The 27,951-nt window shown below is 41.3% G+C and overlaps 1 protein-coding gene across 9 annotated transcripts in view; it reads right to left on the bottom strand.

The window, feature by feature from the left end:
* Positions 1 to 27,951, bottom strand: part of LOC140713820 (adenylate cyclase type 2-like) — a 500,552-nt gene that overhangs the window by 380,102 nt on the left and 92,499 nt on the right. Inside the window, exon 1 of one of the 9 annotated variants that reach the window (XM_073024377.1) lies at positions 22,799 to 22,830. The exons of 7 other annotated variants lie outside the window; for them this stretch is intronic. The gene's annotated coding sequence lies outside the window, so the exon portion shown is untranslated. One more of the 9 variants, XM_073024375.1, reaches the window with a different exon arrangement.

The raw sequence follows: 27,951 nt of genomic DNA, 5'->3' as shown, positions 1-27,951 counted from the left end.
GGTCAGTGGGACTAGGTGAGAGTTAGTGTTTGGCATGGACTAGAAGGGTCGAGATGGCCTGTTTCCGTGCTGTAATTGTTATACGGTTATATAAATTTATGAGGGGGAGTAGCCTTTTCCCATTTCATAGGTAAATGAAAACTAGAGGACACAAATTTGGTGTGAGTGGGAAGAGAATCAGAGGGAATGTGAGAGGAATTTTAGAGTCACAGAAATATAGAGCACAGAAACAGTCCCTTTGGCCCAGCTTATCCATACCTTAGTTTGCCTATTTGCCTCTGTTTGCCCACACCTCACCCCACAAACCTTTCCTATCATGCTCTTGTTTTCACATTCAGAAGTGCTTTTTTGAATGCTGTTAATATACAGTACTGGGCAAAGGTCCTGAGCACCTAGATATAGCTAGGGTACCTAAGAGGATTGCACAGTACTGTATTTGTCAACGTGGAGCAGGGAGCGAGTTTGTAAATCTGGCAGGAGCGAGGGATGCTGGGAATGGCGAGGGTGGAGCGTTGTGGGTCGGGTGGCAGAGAAGGATCGCCAGAGGCGGGTGGTGGCACAGATGCAGACACACCCAGTCCTGAGACATCACGCAAGGTCATTTTGATTCCAAACAAATGGTTTATTGATCATTACAGAGTGTCTCTCTGGTGCTTCCTGCTCCCTCCCCTCTCCCTTCCTCTTTTCCCAAAAATGATTCCCCTCTTCCCGCCTCCTCCCCTCTTTCAGTCTTCCTCTCTCTCAATAGAGACCCACATCAGGGAGTGGTAATGCACTCCCAGAGAGTGGTACAAGCTGAATTGCTATCTGCTGAGAACTTGAATCCTTTTGGCATAGACAGCTATGGACAATGTGATTAATGCTGAAGGATGTCCTATGGTCGGTAAGGATGAGATGAGCTGAACGGTCTTTTTCAATGCAGCTATGAATCTATGGCTCTGACTCCTTAATTTACTAACCTTCTGATCGGCAACTCAGTAATTATAAAAGCCTCATCTTTCTTTTAATCTCTGCATGACTTCTCCCTGCCTACCCTAACCTCCAGCACCTTTTCAACTCTTTGACACCACTTTCTGGTCCTTTGTCTACAAAGACAAAGAGTAGCATAGTGGCTAGCGCAATGCTTTACAGCACCCACAATCAGAAGATCAGGTTTCAATTCCCGCCACTGGCTGTAAGGAGTCTGTACCTTCTCCCCATGACCGTGTGGGTTTCCCCCAGGTGCTCTGGTTTCCTCTCACATTCCTAAAAGATATACAGGTCTGGATTAGTAAGTTGTGGGCATGAAATGTTGGAACCAGAAGCGTGCCGACACTGGCGTTCTCTACCTAGCGTATCACAAACAATAGTGCAAACGACACATTTCACTATATGGTTTGATGTTTGGCTGTACACATGACAAATAAAGCTAATCTTTATCTTTAGAAATCCGATAATGAAAAAAAAATGTTTGTTTTTGTATGCACTCCCTGGCTACTTTATTAGGTACACCTGTATACCTGCCCGCTAATGCAAATATCTAGTCAGCCAATCATGTTGCAGCAACTCAATGCATAAAAGCATGCAGACATGGCCAAGAGATTCAGCTGGCATTCAGAATGAACATTATAACGGAAAAGGAATGTTATCTAAGTGAGTTTGACCTTAGAATGATTGTTGGTGGCAGAGGGGATGGTTTGAGTATCTCAGAATCTGTTGATCTCCTAGGATTTTCACACATGACAGTCTGTAGAACTTACAGAGAATGATGCAAAAAGCAAAAAACATCCAGTGAGAAGCAGTCCTGTGGGTGAAAATGCCTTGTCAATGAGAGAGGTCAAAGGAGAATGGCCAGACTGGTTCCAGCTGACAGGAAGGTGACAGTAACTCAAACAATTGCACGATTCAACAGTGGTGTGCAGAAGAACATCTCTGAACACACAGAAATTGCCAGACCTTGAAGTGGACAGCAGAAGATCACACCGAGTTCCACTCCTGTACCTAAAGAAGTGGCCACTGAGTGTGTATGCAACTTGTACCAAAAGCAATTAATTCTGTGTGCGTGAAGTGTTTCTGGCAAAAGTTCTACTCGTCAGCAACTTGAACTTTGTCATGCTTCACCCTAGCATGTGTTCAATTTCCCCTTATTTTACATTTGTAATGACATCACTGACGTGCACGATGCTCATTAAGAACTTAATACAAAATTGCGATCAAAAGGTTGCAAACTGTAACCTTCGTTTTTCAATCATGAGAAAACAAATCACACAGAAAGTCAGGAATAAGACAAATATTTTCGACATCTCGAGTGAGACGTTAGCTTAAAATGTAAAAATTCCATGCCTGTCACTTTGAATTAAAAAAAATGTAATTAACCAAACGATTTAATTTCATCAGAGCAAAAGGCTTTGAACTATAGAATACTGTAAGATAAAACTGACAAAAATATACAGTTACTAGAATTCCAGAACATTATACTACATAAATCTTGGAAGAATCTATTGTATGCCTTGGGCTGGAAATTCATATGCACATAAAAATGTCCACTAAAATTATATAGCCTGGGAGAAGTGAGATATTCATCTGCAAGTCCCATGTGTTTGTATTTGTGTTGCCATTGGAGGCATAAATGTGATCCTTCTCGATGGCCCTCTGCCGGATTTTTGCTGCAGACTACTTTTATTGGGCGCCAGGGTAGAGTAACGGTTAGCTCAACGTTATTACAGCTCAGGGTGTTCCAGAGTTTGGAATTCAATTCCGGTGCCTTCTGTAAGGAGCCTCTGTATGTCCTTGCATCGCCGCATGGGTTTTCTCCAGGTGCTCCGGTTTCCCCCACAGTCCAAAGACATACCGGGTAGCTTAATTGGTCATTGTAAATTGTCCCGTGATTAGGTTAGGGTTAATCGGGCTTGTCAGGGGTTGTTGGGGTGGTTATGGTTTGAAGGGCCGGAAAGGCTTACTCCGCACTCTATCGCTAAATATTCCTCTAGCGTTCAGTAGCTTGCCTTTTGTTCTTACCCTTTTACTAAGCATTTCATTTCTAAACCAAATCACAATGTAAATTAGTTTTTAGTTAAACATTTAAAATAGATGTAGATTGACAAATTTGCTATTACAAATAAACTCTTCTCAGGCTTCCAGTGGGTATAAGTGTTGATTTTAACCAACGTTTTGATGACAAACTCTGCCATCTTCATCAGGGATGATGCCTGGGCATGTCTAGTCGAGCGGTGTATATACCCCGTCATCCTTCCCTCCTGACTGATTAGTTCTCATCCAATCAGGTTTCCACTGTTCCACCTCATTTACAATCAAATTCCAGTTCTTACTTAGAACGACACCTTTGTCTTTGTTAAAGTTCTTTTCCTCTAGTTTTATTTCAATGGCTTCCTTCACCAGGTGGTCCTAAAAGCCACTGGAATGGCACTGTACTTTTGTGATGTCAAGGTCAATCCTTTGGCCATTGCAAATACAATGTTCTGCTACCACCAGTTTCTCTGGGTAACCCAAACAGATACACCTCCTGTGCTCCTTGATGTGAGTTTCCACTTGCGTCCCGTCTGGCCGATACCTGCTGCTCCACATTCTCAGGGAATCCTGTAAAATCCAGCTGTCCTGAGTGCCAGGTCATCTTTGACCCAAAGCTGTGATTTGAGCTTCCTTACGGGTTTGTGGACGGTACTAAACCGGTACTTCTTCAGGACCTTGCTGATCCTTCCAGAAACGGTGGAAATATGGGGAAGACGGGCCGTAGCGATGTAATCCTCCTCATTGTTAGGTTTCCTGGTTTTTCCATCGGTCCTTTTAAGGGCCAGATTGATGTCTTTCTCCTTGTAGCCACTCTGCAGGAACGTCATGCGTAATCAGCTTATTACCTCGTGGAGACTCTCCAGGTCTGAAATAGCTTTCGCATGGCTAATCAAAGTAGAAAGACCCACTCTACGTTGGGAAGCCTGATAGTGGCTGTTATTGTTGAGGTACAAGCCTGTATGAGGTGGTTTCCAATACATGCCATCTCCAAGGCTACCATCCAGTTTCTGTCATATTAGAATGTCCAGGAACAAGAGGCAACCATTCTCCTCCATCTTCATTGTTTTCATCGTCCATCCGGACAATGCTGAGGATGTTCTATGAGGCTGTGGTGGCCAGTGCTATCATGTTTGCACTGGCAAACATGGCTACCCGCAGCAGGCTGGTAGCAGAATCAACAAACTCATTCGTAAGGCCAGTGATGTTGTGGGGGTGGAACTGGACTCTCTGATGGTGGTGTCTGAAAAGAGGATGCTGTCCAAGTTGCATGCCATCTTGGACGATGACTCCCATCCACTCCATAATGTACTGGATAGGCACAGGAGTACATTCAGCCAGAGACTCATTCCACCGAGATGTAACACTGAGTGTCATAGGAAGTCATTCCTACCTGTGGCCATTAAACTTTACAACTCCTCCCTCGGAGGGTCAGACACCCTGAGCCAATAGGCTGGTCCTGGACTTATTTTCACTTGGCATGATTAACTTATTATTATTTAATTATTTATGGTTTTATATTGCTTCACTATTCTTGGTTGGTGCGGCTGTAACGAAACCCAATTTCCCTCGGGATCAATAAAGTATGTCTGTCTGTCTGTAAACTGAAGGTTTGGATCTATGCTGTTCAGATGGTCGTGGAACTGTTGGAGTGCCTGGAGTCTATGAGTCCACACTAGGAAGGTATCATTGACGTATCTGATGAAACATTGTAAGGCCGATGAACTCAAAGCCCTCCATATTGAAATTAGCAATAGCCAGTGACAAGGGCGATCCCACGGCCACCCTGTTCATATTTCCCCTTATAGAGGAAGTACGTCGATGTAAGGGCGTGTTCAAAAAGGTCAATGACATCCTCATCAAACTATGACCACATGAGGACGTGATTGCATGAAGAGTAACCAATCAGGAGGGACTGATGACAGGGGTATAAATACTACCAGACTAGAGATGCCCAGGTTAAAATCAATACCTGTAGCCAGCTGGAAGCCCGAGAAGAGTTTATTCATCATACACGCCGAGAAAGATCTAGATCCTTTTACAAATTTGCTATTAGGTAAACCAATAGTAGATCAACTGGAGCTGTTCAATAAAGAACATAGAACGGTACAGAACAGAACAGGCCATTTGGCCCATGATGTTGCGCCAACCTTCTAACGTACTCGAAGGTCACTAACCTATCCTCCTACATTGCTCTCCACTTTTTTTTAACATCCATGTGCCTATCTAAAAGATTCTTAAATGTCCGCCTCTACAACCACCGTTGGCAGGGCGTACCACGCACCGACCACTCCCTGTGCGAAGAACTTACCCCTGACATCCCCCATTATGAATTTAGCATCATGCAGGCCCTGTTTATGCCATTATCAGTGAGGAACTGCAATTGTCAGAAATCTACAGTGGTGGACAAATGCAGAAGTAAGGGACAACTGAAATGTAAACAAACTGCAAAAAGCTGTTTAAAAGGTGGTAACAAATATAACAAGAAGGTCCACAAAAACTACAAAACAAATTTGAAAGCTACTTCAGAATCAGAGGAAGCAATGCCAACTACATTAAAAAAAGATTACCTGTAGCAGATTAGGTCCTTTAAGATGCATAACGTTAATGAAAGTTAAAACAAAGCAAGAAATGTTTAATTTGGGCAGCACTGTAGCGTAGCTGTTAGCACAATGCTCTACAGTGCCAACAACCCGGGTTTCAATTCCTGGTGCTGTCTCTAAAGAGTTTGTACGTTGTCCCGTGACTGATGTTTCTCTGGGTGCATCGGTTTCCTCCCACAGTCCAAAGTTACACTGGTTGGTAGGTCAATTGGTCATTGTAAATTGGCCCATGATTGAGCTGGAGTTAAATCATGGTTTGCTGGGTGGTGCAGTCTGAAGGACTGGAAGGGCCTATTCCATGCTGTATCGCAATTAATTAAATAAATAAATAATCTTTATTTCATTTTCATTCCATGAAGAAAGCAGCACTTCTATTGTCACATGGAAAAATGTACTGAGATGAGGATAGTGTCTCACGAGAAAAAAACGCTATAAGATGGTATTAGTAACATAAAATAGGTACTAAACGCTCACTAATATTCCAGATCAGAGAGTTTTCGACCTAGAATTTAGTGAGTTAGCTAAGTATGTTTTAAATACGCTATCAATATTCTTACAATTTTGCAATTGTTACTTTCGATAGCAAAATTCTCCATGCCATTCTGCTACTGAGATAAGAGTAGGAAAATAAACTGGAAATCGTGGACCAATTGTCCTAACAACTGTTGTCAAGGAAAAAAATCCGGAGTCCATAATTATGTCAAACTGACTAAATGCCTCAGACTCTTCAGCTGATCTGAGAGAATCAACAAGCATTTGTAAATTTCAGATCACGCTTGATAAATCATGTGGAAAACGTGACCAAAACAGAGATCAGGGAGAATTCTGTAAACGTACTCTCAGATGACATGTAATAATCTCCCTCTAAAATAAAATGTTACCAAGATTTGAAGCTTGCGGGACCGAAGTCAAGTTGTTGACTGAGTAGCAGGAGACGGAGTAACAATAACGGATCGTCGGCACCAGCACAGGGAGAGGAGACAGCTGGGCCAATGGGACAGGCTCCACCTGAACCACCATGAGACCAGATACCGGAACCAGCGTAGTGATTGCATAACTAGGACTGTGAATGGAGCCTAATACTAAGTAGTAAGTGCCGCTGGGGTTGTTAAACAGACTGAAAAAGTATGGAAACACGAGGAAATCTGCAGATGCTGGAAATTCAAGCAAAACACACAAAATGCTGGTGGAACGCAGCAGGCCAGGCAGCATCTATAGGAAGAAGCACTGTCAACGTTTTGGGCCGAGACCCTTCATCAGGACTAACTGAAAGAAAAGATGATTGGAAAGATGGAAAAAGATGGAAAGGTGATTGGCAATCTTTCTAGCTCTTAGCTTCACCTCACCCCCTCCTGTCTTCTCCTATCATTTCGGATTTCCCTCTCCCGCTCCTACTTTCAAATCTCTTACTATCTTTTCTTTCAGTTAGTCCTGATGAAGGGTCTCGACCCGAAACGTCGACAGTGCTTCTTCCTATAGATGCTGTCTGGCCTGCTGCGTTCCACCAGCATTTTGTGTGTGTTGCTTGAAAAAGTATGGATAAGGTAAAAGAGAAGGAGAGATTACTGGAACCTTCAGAATAACAATATAAGAAAGAAAGTTTAGAAAGGGAAAAGAATTTAACCTCGTGCAACAATGATACAAAATTGAGAAGGGGGGTGATGGGTAGAGAACATGAAAGTGGTATATCCCAATGCCTGCAGTACACAAAACAAGGTAGATGAGCTTATTGTGTAGTTAGAAATTGGCACACGTGGCATTAAGGTCATCACAGAGTTGTGGCTGAAATAAGATCACAGCTGGGAGTTAAACAGCTGTGAGCTCACATCCTATTGAAAGGACAGGCAGGTGGGCAGAGAGAATGGCACAAAAATTGAAATCAGATACTTAGCAAGAAGTGACATTGAATCCTTGTGGGCAGAGTTAAGAAGCTGTAATGGTATGAAGACCCAGGAGGTAGTTAACTACAGGTTTCTGAAAAGAAGCCAGGGTGTTGGGGGACAAGTTTCGACAGGAGTTAGAAAAGGCATGGAGAAATGCAATGTTCCAGTGGTCATGGTGGGGGGGAGGGACTCAAAATGCAGGTAAACTGGGAGAATCAGGTTGGCACCGACTCCCAAAGAGGGAATTTGTAGAACGCTTTTTAGAATAGCTTGTGGTTGAGCATCCTACGGAAAAGGCAATTCCGGAGTTTGCACAATGCCGTGAGCCAGATTTGATTAGGAAGCTAAAGAGAAGGTGTGTGGGAAGCTGATAGGTCTGAAGGTAGCTAAGTCACTAGGGCTAGATGGACCATACCCCAGGGTATAGATCAAGAGATTGTGGAGGCATTAGGAATGGTCTTTCAAGAACCATTCCAGTCAGGAATGATTCCAGGAGACTGGAAAATCAGAAATATCGCTCCCCTTTTTCTGAAGGGAGAGAAGCAAAAGACAGGAAATCATAGGCTATTTATCCTGACTTCAGTGGTTGGGAAGATGTTGGAGTTTTCAGGGTACTTGGAAGCACGTTATAAAATAGACTGAAGTCAGCATGGTTTCCATAAGGGGAGATCTTGCCTGACAAATCTATTGGAATTCCTTGAGGAAGGTAACAAGCAGAATAGACAAGGGAGAGTCAGTGGACATTGCTTACTTGGATTTTCAAAAGGTGATTGACAAGGTGCTGCATATAGGCTGTTAAACAAGTTAAAAGCCCATGGTATTACGGGAAAGGTGCTACCATGGATGATAGCTTGGTTGTCTGGCAGGAGGCAAAGCGTGGGAATAAAGGGGGCCTTTTCTGGTTGGTTGCTGATGACTAGTGGTGTTCTGCAGGGGACAGTGTCGGAACTGCTTCTCATATTACTGTATATGTTAATGATCTGGATGACAGAATTGATGACTTTGTGGCCATGTTTACAGATGATACAAAGATAGGTGGAGGAGCTGGTAATTTTGAGGAAGTAGTGAGTCTGCAGAAGGATGTGAACAGACACGAAGATTGGACAAAGAAGTGGCAGATGGAATACTGTGTCAGGAAGTGTATGGTCATGCACTTTGGCATTAGGAATAAAGGGCGAGATTATTATATAAGTGGGGAGAAAATTCAAAAACCAAAGGTACAGGGGGATTTGGGAGGCCTAGTGCAGAATTCTCTAAAGGTTAACATGCAGGTTGAGCTAGTTGTAAGGAAGGCAAATGCACTGTTAACATTCTTTTCAAGAGAACTAGAATACAAAGTAAGGATGTAATACTGAGGTTTTATGAAACTTTGGTCAAAACACATTTGAATTGTAAGCAGCTTGGACCCATGTCTAAGGAAATATGAGGAGAGGGTCCAGAGGAGGTTTACGAGAGTGATCCCAGGAACGAAAGGGTTAATGCCTGAGGAGCATTCGATGGCTTTGGGCCTGGGACTGGAGTTTAGATGAATGGAGGGAGGGGGGAATTTCATTGAAACCCACCAAATACGGAAAGGCCTAGATAGAATGGATGTGGAGAGACTCTTTCCAATCGCGAGGGAGGTCTAGGACCAGAGAGCTTAGAATCAGAATAAAAAGACATCCCTTTAGAACAGAGATGAAGAGGAGTTTCTTTAGCCAGAGGTTGGTGAACCTGTGGAATTCATTGCCACAGACGACAGTGGAGACCAAGTCTTTGGGTATAATTAACGTGGAGGTTGATAGATTCTTGTTTAGTAAGTGACTCAAAGTTTATGGGAGAATGGGGTGAGATTGAAAAATAAATACACCATGATAGAATAGAAGAGCAGATGCAATAGGCCAAATGGGTTAACTTTTCTCCTATGTCTTAAGAGCTGTTCTTGTATATGTCACATCAGCTTGCTGTTTCATTGCCTCAGTTAACTGAACTTTCATATGGTAGTTTCTATGGTTTTCTAATAATCATCTTGTTAAAGAAAGCACACCAGTGGCTCTGCTTCATTAGGAGTTTGAGGAGATTCAGTATGTCACTAAAGACTCCTGCAAATTTCTGTAAGTGTATGTTGGAGAGAATTCTGACAAATTCCATCACTCCAATACACAAGGTCCCGAGATGATAAGGAGTCAGCCATCTCCATCACAGACACAATTCTCCCCAGCATCGAGGATATCTTCACGAAATGGTGCAAGGCAGCATCTATTATTAACGACCCTCACTTGCCATTTTGTCATTACTGCTGTGAGGGAGGAGGTTGAGGAAGATGAAGACCCACAATGATTCAGGATCAGCTTCTTTTCCTCCTATTATTAGATTTATGAATGATACGTGAACACTATCTCTTTATTCTTATTTTTGCTCTATTTATATTGTAATTTATAGTAATTTTAATGACTTTGCATTGTGTCTTGCCACAAAACAAATTTCACATCATCTAAGACAGCAATAATAAACCTGTTTCTGATTCTGAGCAAATTTAATCTATTAAGTCTTTCTGTATGATTGCAGTAATGTCTGAGGCTTTACTCTTCAGCCTTATTACAAGGCTTGCTTATCTGGCAGCTTCCAATTTCCTCTAAAGGTTTGCACATAAAGCATTAACAAGTACTTCCTTATTACAAATGCTGAAGACATGCTGTGCATATCAACATGGGCAGTTCTTATTAATGGAATGATTTCCCTTATGCACTTCACCAGAAGCAGAAATTGGGAGATAAAAGCAATTTGTTTATGATTGTTTTCCATTAAAATTATCAGGTAGAATAACATATGGATCTGTGATGTTTTTTTCCCCAGTGACCAAATCTCCAACTGCCGGTAAAATTTAGTAAATTATTCTTGTAATGCTTTGAGTTCTGCTGTATGCAATTCCCGTCCAGATTATCTTTGGTCAAATGATTAATGATGTCAAGCAAGTCTGATATGACATTCTTGACTATTTTCTGTTATCACAAATCTAAAGGTCAAAGGTGTTATATTTTTGCATCAAATGAAACGATTTTCCATCAGGACTACATTCAGAAATATGCCTCAGGACTTCAAAGAATGGAGAAAATTTTAATACTCATGGCATTGCAAACTGACATTGGTGAATCATCTTTCTAGAAGTTGTAAATTGATGACCATCAGTTGACAATTAGGTAGGTTCAATCACACGTAATTCTAAGGGCAGGTGTGGTCATCTAACACCTGAACCAGGCAGTTCTTTAGGGTCGAGGTACAACCACATCTCACCTTGTTTATCACAAGCAGGCAGAACCAATCCTCCCAGCCATGCATAAATGCACACCCAAATAAATACATTCTGGGCTTGTTACCAGTAGGGCCAGCAGCTGAAACTATGTGCCATGCGTGCCACTGAATTTGCACGACTCAGTCCCAACGCTGCAATTCACAAGTCTCGTTTGTCATATTATAAAGGATCACCATCTGACTCATGTGAGCTCTGGCTGGGAGTATACCGTCAACTGCATTAACTGAAGGAAACAGAGTGGCCCTGCATCTCACTTTCAGATAATAACATACCTTTTATTCACATGTGGAAAACCTCTCGTACTCTGAAAATCACCTAGCTCAGCACTAGTTTCATTACTGTATTTAATTTCCATGAATTGCTTAAGTATAAATTATTCTTTTCCTATGAACATAACTTCTAACTGTTTGACTTACTAGAGCCACCTTTCTCAACCTTTTTGCCCTGGAGGAACCCTGAAATAATTTTTAAGTCTCTGGAAGCCCCTGCGTAAAAATTGTTATATCTAGGCTCATGGTATGTTAGCGTGGTCAGTAAGTTCCAGATATAATAATCCAAAAATAATTGTCAATGCTCTTTTGAGTAGAGAATTAATTTTTAGCTAACCTTTCCTGAAAAAAAAAACAGGTAGTCAAGCGTAGCTTACCTTTCTTGAAATTTTAATCTCTCTTCCTTTCATAAATTTTAAAAACTCATAAGGCAAACATAATAAATTTCTGTTAAATAACTGGCTTAAGCCAAAGTGGGATTTATTTTTTTCTAAAGGTAGGCTCAATAGATTTAATTTAAATAAAGGTTGTAAATTGATTTAATTTAATGCTATTTACAACATGAACATTTATTGATAATGTTGAATAGTAAAGTTACTAAAGACCTTAAGCCAAAGCAATATGAATGAAAATATACCCTAAGTGACATGATCAGGCTCAAATGGTCATGTGATACCTGTGCTTGCTTTTGCTACACAAATACTCAGTTCTGGGTTAAACTTGAGATAACCACACATGGATTTCACCTTCAACTGAAATGAGACAACCTCTATCTTTGCTCTTGATGCTTGTTAAACATGCAAAAGCTTGTTCACACATGTAATAAGTTGAAAACTACAGCAAAATGTTCATTGCTTTCCTATGAATGGCAGGATACTCTTCCTTCATAGAAATCCAGAACTTGTCCCGGGGCAGGTCAGTAAATCTCATCATGAGTGCACGATCACACTGCAGTTCACAAAGTTCTTCCTCGTCTCTCAAAGTCAAGCTCTCAGGCTGAGCAGAGGATTCAGTAAAAGAGTCCCTCACCCAGTGCTGAAAGGGAGGAAAAATACTGTTCAGTTTTATTCTTCCAGGTGGTTTTCAATAAGATTCGAGACTTTCTGATCCTTCCTCACTCTCAAGCCCAAGAAGCAGTGGAAACATTTCAATATTTCCTTTTGCAACATGATTTTTCCAAAGATCTTGTCACTTGAGGTTAAAACACTTTCTCAAGAACCTTGCAAAGACTTGATCAACTGGTTCATATGATGAAAAATGTCTGCTAAGTAGGCTAGTTTCTGCAGCCATTCTTCCTCTTCAAAGAATTCAGCAAATTCTGGCCTACTATTTTCTTGTAAGTACTCCTGCAATTCACTTTCAGCTCAGACACCCTGTTGAGAAATCTTCCTCTGCTAAGCCGCTGAATTTCTGTACGTAGCAGGAGATTGGCGTGCTCTTTGTCCAGGCTTTCACACAGTTTTTTTTAAGCATTCTTGAGTGAACTGGTCTCTGTTCAATAAAGTAGCATCACCCAGAACTCTTCTTCATTTCATCTCCAAGAGTTTTTGACGTCAGCACCTCGCTGTGAAGAAAGCAGTGTGTTGTGACGTCAGGATTTTTTTTTTTTTTTAAACACAAGAGAAGCGAAATCTCTCATGGAGCTGACCATTGATGGGCACCGTCAGTACAGATGCCAACACAGTTCCTCCAAGACAGACATTTTTTTGTTTCCAGGTATGAAGACAAAATATTACATACATCTTGGCCTTTGCTCATTTATGGCAGCTCTTTCCAACAGAAAAAGTTTTCTTGAATTTCACCATCATTTACAAATCTTACAAATGCTACAATGTGACATTTATTGGTGAAATCTGTTGTCTCATCACCCTGGATAGAGAAGCTGTTGTTTTTCAGTTTATCACACAAAACCGCTTCAGCATCATGTGATATGCCATCACTATGTCGATTTATCATACTGTTTGAGAGTAAAACCTTTTCAATTTCTCGTACTGCATCTTGTCATGGCATTTTAACTACTATAATTTTACATGCTGGCGTTATTAGGTCCATTCAGTGCCTGGAAAATGCACTTCACACTCCTCATCAGCCTACTGCCTTCCCCTTCGTGCAATGCAGTGCTCACCAATTATCAACAGCCTCCTCTATCTCATGTCAGAAACCGAGAATGGACTCAAGCAAATAAGCATGGTCCTACTGCGCACTGCTATAGCGGGATTGCTAACGGGGCTGCTTGGGTCACTGCTCACCACGGCGAGCGCTGGCATTGAGGGTCGCGCGAAGTTCAAAAAACGATGGCTCTTTTTTGATCACGATCTCTCGTGGAACTCCAGTTAGGAAACCCTGTGTTAGAGGATACAAGGAAAATACATTTCTCTATAGAAAAGCGTAGTTGCTTTGCACACAGAAACCTAAAATGGTATGTGCTCCTGCCTCAAGCTGTTCAAAACCTTGGCTGGTTGCTTTGTTGGAGTCCGGTTGCCAGCCAGTTTGATTGTTAGCTGTTATCAGTCACCTTGCAGTTTCTCTGCTTCAGAAAGTGGGTGAAGGTCTAACTGTGATCCATCAAAATGTTCACGCTGAATTAAAGCTGGATACTAAATCCAGAAGGAAAGCTGCAAATCCTAAAGCAAGGTGAAAGTCAATACAGGCCATTAAACAGTTACACATGGATGTCACTGATATACACCCATCCTTAGTCAGCGGAAATACTGCTCCTTCATGCCTTGATAAAGACAGGTAGCTTAAATTACTATTCAGATAGTAAAAATCTTATTAGTGAAAATAAAGAAAGAAAGGTCATCAATAATGCATTGAAAGTTTGTACTCAAAGTGGAGAATGGGGGGTTCCCCAGGAAAAATAAACCTCTGGTCAGAGGCATAGTACAAGTGCTATGTAACTTCTGAGCTACTTGATGGAACTTTATTTTAATTCTCATCAGAACTTCATTTTCACACGTCATGGTTCTGGTAATTGTAGTGCCGACTTCATGGCTAGCTTCTTCTCTAACTCCACCTGCAAAATTGCAGAAGGCACCACCGCAGTGGGCTGCATTTCAAATGCCAATGGGCCGGCGTGCAGGAAGGGGATAGTGAGATGGTAAATGGTGTCATGGCAACCAGCTTTCCCTCAATGTCAGCAAAACGGAAGAGTTGCTCGTGAACTTTAGGAAGGCGAGTAGCGGAGTTGCTGTACACATTCTTATTTGCACCAAGACGGCCGAGAGCTTCAAGTTCCCAAGAGTGAAAACCGCCAGAAACCTCACTTGGTCCAACCACATTGATGTCACGGCCAAGGACCCTCACCAGCACATCGCCTTCCTCGGGAGACTAAGGAAATTTAGCATGTCCTCTTTGACCCCCACCAATTTTTTTCCAATCGCCATAGAGAGCATCCTGTCTGGACGCACCACTCTTGGCATGGCAACTGCAATGCCTATGGCTGCAAGGAACTGCAGAGATTTGTGGATACAGCTCAGCATGTCATGGAAAGCAGCCTATCTACCATGGATTCTGTCTACACTTCCCATTGCCTCAGTAAATCATTCAGCATGATGAAAGACACCACCCTCCCCTCCCCAGACCGACAATGTCACCAGGCTCAAGCTTCTACAATGGGATGACTGAATGGTTCCCTAGTTCACTAAGATGGACTCAGACCTCACAATCTACAGGACTGTGCAAAAGTCTTAGGTACATATATATAGCTAGGGAGCCTAAGACTTTTGCACAGTGCAGTATTTGTCAACGTGGAGCAGAGAGCAGGTTTGTAAATCTGGTGGGAACATAGGATGTTGGGAACAGTGGGGGTGGAGCACTGAGGGAGGGGTGTGGGACAGGTGAGAGAGGAGCACCAGGGGTAGAGGGTGGTGCAGGTGCTGAGACACCAGGCAAGGTCATTTGATTCCAAACAGTTGGATTATTGATCAACAGACACAAAATGCTGGAGGAACTCAGCAGGCCAGGGAGCATCTATGGAAAAAAGTACAGTCGACATCTCGGGCCGAAGTCTGCCTGGCCTGCTGAGTTCCTCCAGCATTTTGTGTGTGTTGTGCATGTTGCTCGGATTTCCAGCGTCTGCAGATTTTCTCTTGTCTGTGAATGGATTCCTGATCACTACAGAATGTATCTCTGGTCCCTCCCACCCCCTCTCTTCTCCCTTCTCCTTTTCCCAACCATGATTCCCCTCTCCCTGCCCCTTCCTACTATCAGTCCACAATAGAGATCCATATCCGAACCAGGCTTATCATCACTCACATATGTCGTGAAATTTGATATTTTGTGGCAGCAGTACAGTGCAATACCTAAAATTACTACAGTACTATGCAAAACTCTTGGGCACCCTAGCTATATATATGTGTCTAAAAATTTTAAGTACTGTACTTTGTTATGACCATTACAACATACTGTGGCATGTTCACGTTACTGTCTACTATATTGCACTTTGTCTGTTACACTTTATTCTACTCTGCTGTTGTTTTACTTTGTACAACCTCAATATGTTTTGTATGAATTGATCTGTATGAACAAGACAAATTGCATCCAGTTGAAATGAAGTTGCATTGCATCCAGTTGAAACCTGAAATAAAAACCGAAAATGCTGGAAACACTCAGCAGTATGGGCACAAAGCACTTTGAAAATTCTGGCTTCCCCAATATTTACTGACAGCTTGCTTGGGATTGCCGGCTCAGGACTAAGTTTGCTAATCAAACTGCACAGCATAGGTCCTTAATCAGCCTTCACAAAAGGCTCAGGCCTCACGGAGATGGTATTTGGTGGACTGTCCAATACACTGGAATGCCTATATAAATCCATTTGCTTAATGCGCTAGGGAACGTGCAATAATAATATTATTCACTCTGGATTTATGCAGCTTTGCGCGTGAAACCAATTCACATAAGTACATTAACTAAATGTTCCAACATATTTGTGTATTTAATGCATCTTCTGAAAATGATTCTAGTTTAATCTATATTGTTATATTTAATAGGAACATTAGAAGATAACTCCATTAAAGGATATATACAACAAGCATTTTTAAGTTGAACAGAATTGAATAAAACTTATATCTTTGAAAAAAATCAGAGTGCCTATTTTGTATGCATCAGTGCTTTTCACTTGAAGTATCATTTCAGAAACAACATGCATAATAGCAACACAATTTAAGATGATTTAACACCAACTCTTACCTCCAATGAACCAAAAACATTATTTGAACCATCAGTTGGGAGGGAACAAATTTACAGCTTCAGCCTTTCTGCAGTCATCTACAACTACAGATATCGATGAATCAAAACCAGGGTAAATTCAATTACTGTTTTGAAAACAATTGTAAATTTGAAGATAAAAGGTAACTGTTTTTGTGTCAAGCTTAGTTACTTTAATCACTTAAAAGGGAGAATTACCTCACTATTCCCAGTGTGCAAGTGACACTGGAATGATGTACACAGGACATAGAATTCTACATCACAGTACAGGCCCTTCAGCCCACAATGTAGTGCTGACCTTCTAACCTACTCCAAGATCAATCTAACCCTTCCCTCCCACATAGTTCTCGATTTTTATTTCATGCACCTACTAGGGCAGTATGTGGTGCAGTTGTTAGCACAACACTTTACAGTACCAATGATCTGGGTTCATTTCACACCATTGCTTGTACGTTCTCCCCGTGACCGCGTTGGTTTCCTCCCGCCGTCCAAAGGTGTACCATTTGGTAGGTTAATTGGTAAACTGTCCCTTGATTTAATAGGAGGATTGCTGGGCAGCATGGCTCAAAGGGCTGGAAGGGCCTATTCTGCACATGCCTCAATAAATAAATAATTTAATAAAACTCGTAACAACGTGGAGCTCAATGCTACCAAGATAATGGAAGTAATGATTGACTTCCACTGACAACCCCCTACCTGCTTCCCCTTTGAAATTAATGGTCAGGCTGTGTCTGTGGTTCGAGTTATTCAAATTCCTGGGGACTACCATTACTGATACATTGAAGTGATGCAAGCCTCTTACATTCTTTGCTAGGAAAGCCCAGAAGAGATTGTTCTTCCTATGCCAGCTTAACATCTCAGAGCACATCCTGATTAATTTTTACTCAGCCATCTCCGAGAATGATATGACCATCTCTGTCATGGTTTGGTTTCCCACCTCCTCCCTCCCTCCCTCCCCACTGCAGGTTGCAGCAAGTTGTCTGGTTGGCAGAGAAGATCATTGTCAGAATGAAGACCGATTCATCACCAGAGCGAAGAAAAGAGCTGAAAAAAACTCACTGCAACTCCACCCACCCTCACAGCCACTCTTCACCAAACTGCCATCAGGAAGACACTACAAGTCCATCACCATCAGGACTACATAACAGAATCAGGTTTATTATCACCAGCATGTGACGTGAAATTTGTTAACTTAGTAGCAGCAGTTCAATGCAATACATAATATCAAAAAGGAAAAAAAAAGAAAAATAATCATAATAAATTACAGTATATGTATATTGAATAGATTTTAAACGTGCAAACAACAGAAATAGTCATATTAAAAAAAAAGTGAGGCAGTGTCCAAGGGTTCAATGTCCATTTAGGAACCAGTTGGCAGAGGGGGAAGAAGCTGTTCCTGAATCGCTGAGTGTGTGCCTTCAGGCTTCTGTACCTCCTTCCTGATGGTAACAGTGAGAAAAGGGCATGTCCTGGGTGCTGGAGGTCCTTAATAATGGATGCTGCCTTTCTGAGACACCGCTCCCTGAAGATGTCCTGGGTACTTTGTAAGCTAGTACCCAAGATGGAGCTGACTAGATTTACAACGCTCTACAGCTTCTTTCGGTCCTGTGCAGTAGCCCCCCACCATACCAGATAGTGATGCAGCCTGTCAGAATGCTCTCCATGATACATCTTTGAAGTTTTTGAGTGTATTTGTTGACATACCAAATCTCTTCAAACTCCTAATGAAGTATAGCTGCTGTCTTGCCTTCTTTATAGCTACATCAATATATTGGGACCAGGTTAGATCTTCAGAGATCTTGACACCCAGGAACTTGAAGCTGCTCACTCTCTCTACTTCTGATCCCTCTATGGGGATTGGTATGTGTCCCTTCATCTTATCCTTCCTGAAGTCCACAATCAGCTCTTTCGTTTTACTGACGTTGAGTGCCAGGTTGTTGCTGTGGCACCATTGCACTAGTTGGCATATCTCACTCTTGTACGCCCTCTCGTCACCACCTGAGATTCTACCAACAATGATTGCATCATCAGCAAATTTACAGATGGTGTTTGAGCTATGCCTAGCCACACAGTGATGTGTATATAGAGAGTAGAGTAGTGGGCTAAGCACATATCCCTGGGGTGCACCCGTGTTGATCGTCAGCGAGGAAGGTATGTAATCACCAATCTGCACAGATTGTGGTCCTCCGGTTAGGAAGTCAAGGATCCAGTTGCAGAGGGAGGTACTTGTGGGTGTGATGGTATTAAATGCTGAGCTATAGTCCATGAACAGCATCCTGACATAGGTGTTTGTGTTGTCCAGGTGGTTTAAAGCTGTGTGGAGAGCCATTGAGATTGCATCTGCCATTGACCTATTGTGGCAACAGGCAAATTGCAATGGATCCAGGTCCTTGCTGAGGCAGGAGTTCTCAAAGCATTTCATCACTGTTGATGTGAGTGCTAACAGGCAATAATCATTAAGGCAGTTCACATGATTCTTTTTAGGCACTGGTATAATTGTTGCCTTTTTGAAGCAAGTAGGAACTTCCGCCTGTAGCAGTGAGAGTCCTTGAATACTCCTGCTAGTTAGTTGGCACGGGTTTTCAGATCCTTACTAGGTAGTCCATCTGGATCTTCCCCCTTGAAAGGGTTCACTTTCTTTAAAGACAGCCTAACATCGGCCTTTGAGACAGATCACAGGGTCATCAGGTACAGCAGAGATCTTCACAGCTGTAGTTGTGTTCTCCCTTTCAAAACGGGTATAGAAGGCCTTGAGTTCATCTGCTAGCGAAGCATCGCTGCTGTTCATGCTATTGGGTTTTGCTTTGTAGGAAGTAATTTCCTGCAAACCCTGCCAGAGTTGCCGTGCATCCGATGTTGCCTCCAACCTTATTCAGAATTGTCTCTTCACCTTTGAAATAGCCCTCTGCAAATCATACCTGGTTTTCTGGTACAGTCCTGGGTTGCCAAACTTGAATGCCACAGATCTAGCCTTCAGCAGATGACGCACTTCCTGGTCCATCCAGGGCTTTTGGTTTTGGAATATACAGTAAGTCTTTCTAGGCACACACTCATCCACACAGGTTTTAACAAAGTTGGTACAACTGCAGCATACTTCTCCAGGTTCGAAGATGAATCCCTGCATACGGTCCAATCCACTGATTCAAAGCAGTTCTGTAGGCGCTCCTGTGCTTCTCTTGTCTCTAAAGCTTGTCTCTTTCCTGTAGCTATCCAGCTTCTCAACAAAACTCACTCAGGTGTAAAACCCTAACTGTCCCTGTACAACATCTGTTAAATGGTCTTTCCTACTCTCCTTGTTCTGTTGATAATTACTTAATCTGTTCATACGTTCATATCTATTTAAGTTTGATTATTGATATTTGCACATGTGACCATTCTGTTAATCATTGATTACTCATGGATGTTTGCACTATTATCCTGTAAAATATTGATTGCTGTTGTGTTGTCTGTTATGGTATTCTGTGTCTTATGCTTGGCACCGAACCACAATCAATTCTGTTAAGTATCATATACTGGCAATAAAATGATTCTGATTCTAGCTAAGGGTCTTTTAAATGTCCCTAATGTATCTGCCTCTAACATAACCCTGGGCAGCTGCTCCATGCACTCACCACACTATCTGTAAAAAGACCTACCTCTGACATCCCGCTATACATTCCTCCAATCATCTTCAAATTGTACCCTCTTGTACTAGCCATTTCCAATCTTGGAAAAAGTCACTGGCTGTCCACTCTATCTATGCCTCTTATCATCATGCACACTTCCATCAAGTCACCTTTCATTCTCCTTCACTCCAAAGAGAAAAGCCCTAGCTCCTTCAACCTGCCCTCTAATCCAGGTAGCATCCAGGTAAATATCTTCTGTTCGCTCTCTAATGCTTCCATGTCCTTCCTATAATGAAGTGACCATAATACTCCAAGTATGGTCTAATCAGGGTATTATGGAGTTTTTATAGTTCCAGTGTGGGACTTCTCAAAGAATTTGTATCATACACTTACAAGTTTCTCCAAGTTTCCACATTCTGGAGTCTTTTGCCGTACACTGACAAAATGCCACCACCTTTCCTGTATAGCTGAGATTACTGTGCTATGAGATAACTCTTTATGGATTTGTTAGGTAGATAACAGTGAAGAGTTATGAAAGATGGAAGTCAGACTCGTTGTTTCTTCATCTCAAGGAAGGAAGTACCCGTGTTTCTATTTTAAATTCAACTTGTGAGCATCCATATTTGTTTCAGTCCAAGAAGGAAGTCCTTCAGCAGAGTAGGGGTGGCATGGTAGTGTAGTAGTTAATGCAAGTCTACTACATGGTCAGCAACCCCAGTTCATTACACTGCTGTTGATAAGGAGTTTATTCATTCTCGCCGTGACTGTGTGGGTTTCTTCCTGGTACTCTGGTTTCAAAGGCATTTGCAAGGTTAGTCAGTCACATGGGTGTAATTGGGTGACACAGTCTCATTAGGCTGGAAGGGCCGGTTACTGGGACGTATCTCTAAAAATTTATTAAGAGTCTAGGTTGAACTTTCTGATTAGAAAGGAATTGAAAAACAAGTGGGTTCTACAATATGCGGATAATATTCTCCAGCAGGTATTATCCAAGCAGTGAAGATGAAAATTACCCCTAATATTTTCACAGTTATACTTCTGTTGCAATGGCAGTATTTATTTCTTCAACACCTTTTTACACCATGCATTTACAACTAGTGCATTCCCTTCATTTGTTTTTGAATGCAAAATGCAGAGCCATTATGCTATCACTGGTGACAGCTTAGAAATACTGAATTACCACTTAACTACTTATCTGTCAGGTGTAACCGTACAAGATGCACAGTAAAAGTCAGACTACTTTCTTAAACGTTCTTTGCAAATCTCAGGGAAGCTAAGGAGTGAGAAGTTAAACAACTAAAAATCCTCATTTATAAAGATTCATCATTCATTATGTGCCATGTTGTATGACATGCATAAACGTGGTCTTGACCATGATTGCTCTTGGCAAATATTTCTACAGAAGTGGTTTGCCATTGCCTTCCTCTGGGCACAAGACGGGTGACTTCAGCCATTATCAATACTCTTCAGCGACTGTCTGGCAGGTGTCAGTGGTCGCATAATCAGGACTTGTATTATGCACCAGTTGGTCAAATGACCATCCACCACCTGCTCCCACAGCTTCACATGACCCTTAACGGGGGTTAAGCAGGTGCTACACTTTGCCCCAGGGTGACCTGCAGGCTAGCGGAGGGAAGGAGCACCTTATACCTCCTTTGGTAGAGACACATCTCCACCCTGCCACCCATTAGAAAGATGCCAATGAAATGCAAAACATAAAAAGTACAGAAATATATTTAATTCACCATGTCTCCATGTTAAACCTCTCATTTGGTAACAATATATCAAATGCATCTGATCTAGTTATTTAATATTTGCATCAAACAAAAATAACAGCACCTGCAAGATTGAGAAATGATTGCTTGATACAGACAACTAGACCATCTGATACCTCCTTCAGCACTTTTAATATGAACACAAGAGGAAAAAATAACAAATTTTGATTTGTTGAAAGCTTAGAATGTCAAGAATGTTAGAGATCTCATGGTTCCAAAACATTGTTATTGCTAGGATTTTCCACTCTAATAATAAATACAATGAACCAATTATTTCTCCTTCATAAATCATAGATTACTTTATTTTTTTAATTCAATAAATGTTTTTAATAAATTCCCAAAGCATCTTATATTCAAACTAATCAAGCAATTTTCAGTCTAAAGTTTTCTTTCTGCAAAGGTTAGCATTATCTAACTTTTCTGAAACATTGAAAATAGTGTAACCACTTGGCTTGGCTTCCATTACCAAAATTAACTTCGGTCCTTCATAAAAATGTTTATTTCCAATAATTTTCCCAGTTTGACCAGGGTGTTGGAGAATGTGTAGCTCAGGTGGTTGATGGTTGGTTTGAGTTGTTCTCCGATCTTGGTGATCCCCATATGGTGACAAAATGTTTGCAAATGGAGTGCCATGATCGTAGAGCGATTCAACCCAACCATTGACCAGGGTGCATTTCATAAAATTACACAGAATACACCACACAATCAGGACAGCCAGGTATTTATGACAAACTGTTCCCACCTTTTCTTATCTACCTCTATCAGAATAATCCTCTATTTCCTTTATTTCCAGGGTACTTCAATCTACCCCAGTCATTCCCTCTCCTCTTCCCTCACTTTGGACAGAAGATAGAAAAGCTTAAAAGCACATACCATCAGGCTCAAGGACAGCATCTATCCCACCGCTATAAGACTACTGAATGGTCCCCTAGTAGATAAGATGGACACTTGACCTCAACTTCCACATGATGCCCTTGGACCTTATTATTGCCTTACAGCACTTCCTCTGTATTTGTAGCACTTGAATCTGCTTCTTGTGTTGAGGTAGTACAAGGGGAAACAATAACGCTGATATAGTGAAATGATCTGTATGGATGGCATGCAAAACAAAATTTTTCACTGTACCTCAGTTCATGTGACAACAAAAGCTGGTTTACCTTCTCCCTCAGATGCATACGTCTCCCCCAGACACTTTTCTGCTTTTAGTTTTAAGCATTCTCTGCAAAAACACATACAGAATTTTCTATAGGTATGGAACTTTTTTCTAATAATTCCCTCTCCCCCTTTTGATTTCTTGGTGACTATAGTATTTTGATTACCTCTAGGCTTGGTTTTCCTATAAGCAGAAAAACTTACTCTTTTATAAATTCAAAGATATTTATTAGGATACAGTACCCTAAACTTTCTCCTTTTTTACACAAAGGTTCAATATGCTGAATTTTGCATTTCTGGCAAAACCTCCAGCCAAGCCTGGCATGAAGGAAAGCTTCCGTTTTTCAGAAATATTCAAATATATTCAAAAACTATTGGAAGTCAAACAAGCAATTGTAAAACAATATAAAATTTTTGAAAACTAAAATAGGAGTTAAAACCCTTTTTAACAACTAAAAGCATATGATAAAATGGCATTTAAAATAAATGCAAATTTGCTGCCAGCCATCTTCTCTACTTAAGGAACAAGGTCAATGTTCCTGCACCCGGTTACACTATACCGTTCAGCAGGCAGATTCCTCAGCTTATGTGTTGGGGGCATTGCTGCAAGTTCACTGTTCAGATTCAACTTGTGGCACAGTCAGAAAATCACTAGCAAAGAACAGCCAACAAGATTAGAGCTGCTGTACTTGCAATCTTACGTGCTCCAGGTTTCTGAGTGTAGTTTTTCCCATGTCATTATTTTCTTAGTTCTGACACATAGAGAAGACAGGCCCTGAAGTTCCCTGGCTGTGCTCCAACTCTTTCCTTAAATATAAGTCAAGTGAAGTTTATTGTCATTTAACTACATATATATATATATATATATATATATATATATATATATATAAAACGTATAAAATGTGTATAGAAATGTGACAATGTTTCTTCAAACTAGAATGTAAAGCACGTAACACATATAACACATGATAATTTATGAAGGAAGGTAAGGATAAAATGTACAGATGAATCACACATAAACAACAAACTAAAGTGTATTATTAAATATTGTAAATTACAGAACAGATTAGTCAGAGACTCTTCAAATATGATGCAGCTGGGAGTTCCGAAGCCTAATAGTCTGGGGGAGAAAACTGTTTCTCATCCTGACCGTTCTTGTTTTTAATACATCGGAGTCTCCTGCCTGATGGTAGAAAGTCAAAGAGGGTGCTGGGTGGATGGGTGGGATCGTTACTAATACTGACAGCCCTGCTTTTGTAGCGCTCCTGATAAATGTCCCCAGTGGATGTAGGGAGACCCCCATGATCCTCTCAGCTGTTCTCATAGTCCTTCAGGTCTGATGCACAAATGCTCCCATACCAGATGGAGATACAACTTGTCAGGATGCTCTTAATGATCCTCCTTTGTCTTCTTCCAAGGAATTATACTCCTTCCATCTGGATTCTCTTAAAATGTACAGAATGCAGTCCATCCAGGCCAATGCTATAATCTTTCAGTTAAACATGTCCACTTTTTATTCCTTAATATAAAAGGAGCTACACTATATCATTACCAACACAATATGCAGCTGATTTGTTTATGGTAAATACTGAAGCAAATCAGTCTCAGTGTGGTATATGGTGACATATACGCTATATACTTTGATAGTAAATTTACTTTGAACTTTGAAAGTGATGACTTAAGATTCCTGGTAGATTATGGCATCACTGCCCATAATTTTATACTTGATAGCCGTCCTGGCTTTGAAGAAGGGTCTCGGCCAAAAACATCGACTGTTTACTCTTTTCCATGGAAAATGCCTGACCTTCTGAGTTCCTCCAGCATTTTGTACGTCTTGCTTTGGATTTCCAGCACATACAGATTTCTCTTGTTTGCAATAAATCATTGCTTTGAAGATCAAAGTCATATTATTTATCAACAATAAATAGTACTAGAATTGGAGGCACTCTTTTCTAAATTCGCCAAGCAGCAAATGGCAACACAGGAAATATTTTAGCATAAATATTATTAAAGACAAAAAACAAAAATTCATAACAGAATTCTTTAACCATCAATGATAAGACGTATCTTTACAAGTTCAAGAATTCTGCATTGCACAGCAATTGTTGTTAGTATCTTTAAAATGAATACAGAAATACATTTCCAAAGCTTGAGTAAAAAATGAAAACTATACACTTGATAAAATTTTACAGCGCAAGAAAAGTCAGATAGTTCAACCTTTTCTGTTTATTGCAAACTGAAGAATGATACTTGAGATACAATTTCTCTTTTGCACTGGTTAAATTAGTATATCAAAAATCTTCATGGATTTGTGCAGCTGCTTTGGTAAAGCTGCTATATTATTATTATTTCACAGTTAATTTCCTGAAGATTTTACATTTCTATAACAGTTAAAGTGTTTTTAGTTCAAACATTATTTTGCAGATTTCAATTTAAAAAAAACTCATTTAGGTGATTGTAGCTCCAACACTAAATGAGATCACGTAAAGCAAATCAGCCTGCCTCGTGCACCCATAGCACCATGTTAAACATTCATTCCATTCAGCAGTTGCACACCATCATCTGCAAAAGCACTCCGGTTACTTACCAAGATTTATTCAACAGAACTTCCTAAATTCATGACATTCAACATCTGGAATGAGCAGGTGTGTGCCACAACTTAAACGTTTCCTTCTAAATCACATACTATTCCAACTTAGAAATGCACTGTTAGACAAGGTCAAGTCAAAGCAAATGCAATATCAAAGTATGCATATGCCACCACATACAACCTTGAGTTTCTTTTTCTTGCAGGCATTCACAATAGAACAAAGAAATACAATGGAATCAGTGAAAAACTTATCATTATCAGCATTGTGATATGTTATAAGCGATCACAGTCTCATGACCATGATTGTTCTTCGCAAATTTGTCTGCAGAAGTGGTTTTACATTGCCTTCTTCTGGGCAGTGTCTTGTACAAAAGTAGCTGACTCCATCAATTATCAATACTCTTCAGAGATTCAATCACAAACAAGAGAGAATCTGCAGATGCTGGAAATCGAAGCAAGACACACAAAATGCTGGAGGAACTCAACAGGCCTGGCAGCATCTGTGGGAAAAAAAGTACAGTCGAAGTTTCGGCCTGAAATGTCAAGTGTACTCTTTTCAACTGATGTTCCCTGGCATGCTACGTTCTACAAGCATTTTGTGTGTGTTGCTTTTCAGAGATTGTCTGCCTGGCATCAGTGGTCACATGATCAGGACATGGGATATGCACGAGCTGCTCATACGACCATCCACCGCCTGCTCCCATGGCTTCAAGTGATCATTAAATTTGCTGATGATACCACAGTGGTGGGGCTCATCAGCAAAAATTATGAAACAATGTACAGGGAGGAGGTCAAACACCTAGGGAGCTGGTGCAGTGACAACAACTTGATGCTTAATGTCACCAAAACCAAGGAGGTGATTGTCGATTTCAGACGGTCTCAGCCTGAACACACACCCCTCAGCATCAGCGGCTCCACAGTGGAGAGAGTGGAAAACATCAAGTTCCTTGGGGTGCAGATCTTGGACAATCTCACCTGGTCCAGGAACACCACTGAGATTGTGAAATGGGCCCAGCAGAGATTGCACTTTCTGAGGAAACTTAAACAAGCATCACTCCCCACTAACATCTTAACTACGCTACAGAGGAGTGATTGAGAATGTGCTGACCTTTTGCATCACAACCTGGTACTCCAGCTGCAGTGCTGCCGACAAAAAAGCCTTGCAGAGGGTGGTTAGGGGAGCAGAGAAGGTTATTGGGGTCTCCCTACCTTCTGTCCAAGACCTCTTTCAGAGTTGATGCCTCCAGAAGACACAGTACATCATTAAAGACCCCTCACACCCTCTCCATAAACTGTTTGTTCTTCTGCCATCAGGCAAACATTACAGGAGCATCAAAACAAAAACCACAAGGCTACTAAACAGCTTCCTCCCACAGGCAAGCAGGCAGACTGCTAAATAGCTGCTCTACCTGACTCTGCTTTGGATACTTTTAACTTGCACTAGACACTTATAACTTGATTTTAACCAACACGTATGTGGCTGTTGTGTTTTACTATTTATTGTTGTGTTTATTATTTAGTGTTGCGTTTGTTATGTTGTGATTGAACTTGCCCCTGGGAAACGCTGTCTCATTCTGCCCTGCAGAGCTGATGCATGGTTAGAATGACAGTAAGGTTTTTGAATCTTGAATCTTGAAGTGACTCTGATCGGGGGGATAAGTAGGTACCATACCTTGCCCAAGGGTGACTTGCGGGCTAGCAGAGGGAGGGGGTGCCTCATATCTCCATTGGCAGAGATGCATCTGAAAAACTATACACAAAGACTGACAAACAGCCAATGGGCAAAAGGCGGCAAATCATGCAAATAATAATAAAAAATAAATAATGCAGTACATGGAATTTGACTTGTAGAGTTCTAGAAAGTGAGCCTACAGGTGTCAGAACCTAGTGCAGTCAGAAACTTAAATAAACTGTTTCAAATACAAATCTAAATCCTGAAACTCCTACCCAATCCGCTTCACCAAAATGGCTCACCATCTAGTTTCCTGGAACACCTACGATAGAGGAATAAATGCTGGTCTTCTCAGTGATGCCGAAATCCGGTACAGGACTTCAGAGAGAATCAGAACAGCAATCTGCCTGTGTACGCAGCATTCAATCGTCAAACGTTCAATATTCAGCTGATGTGCACCGAAGGAATTGGATCAGGTTCAGCTGCATTTCTCAGCAGGTTTTAGACTGCCGACAGCCATGGCCGCTGCATCGTCAGTCTATGTGGAAAAATACTTTAAAGTGTATTTTAAGGAATAAATAACACCGACTACGCGGACTTGTGAGCAAAATGGAAGTTTGGAAAATTCCAGAGAGATCCCAGTCAGTTCAAATTTCTCTGTTTCTCGTCCCACTTTACAATTGAAATTAACTGGAGTACAAACGAGCAGGAGACTGGAGACAGCTGGACCATGTACTTCTATACTTACATCATTCTACAGCTGTCAAGTGACAAAAGCCTGAAGTTAATATTTCAAAAGCTGAGCATCCGAACAGGCTGCATCCCTGCTTGGTACGGAAGCTGCACCGTGGCAAACAAGAGGGCCCTGCAACGGGTAGTGAAAACAGCCCAACACA

This window comes from Hemitrygon akajei, chromosome 20, assembly GCF_048418815.1.
Source record: "Hemitrygon akajei chromosome 20, sHemAka1.3, whole genome shotgun sequence".
Lineage (NCBI taxonomy): Eukaryota > Metazoa > Chordata > Chondrichthyes > Myliobatiformes > Dasyatidae > Hemitrygon > Hemitrygon akajei.
This window is presented reverse-complemented; position numbering and strand designations above follow the sequence as displayed.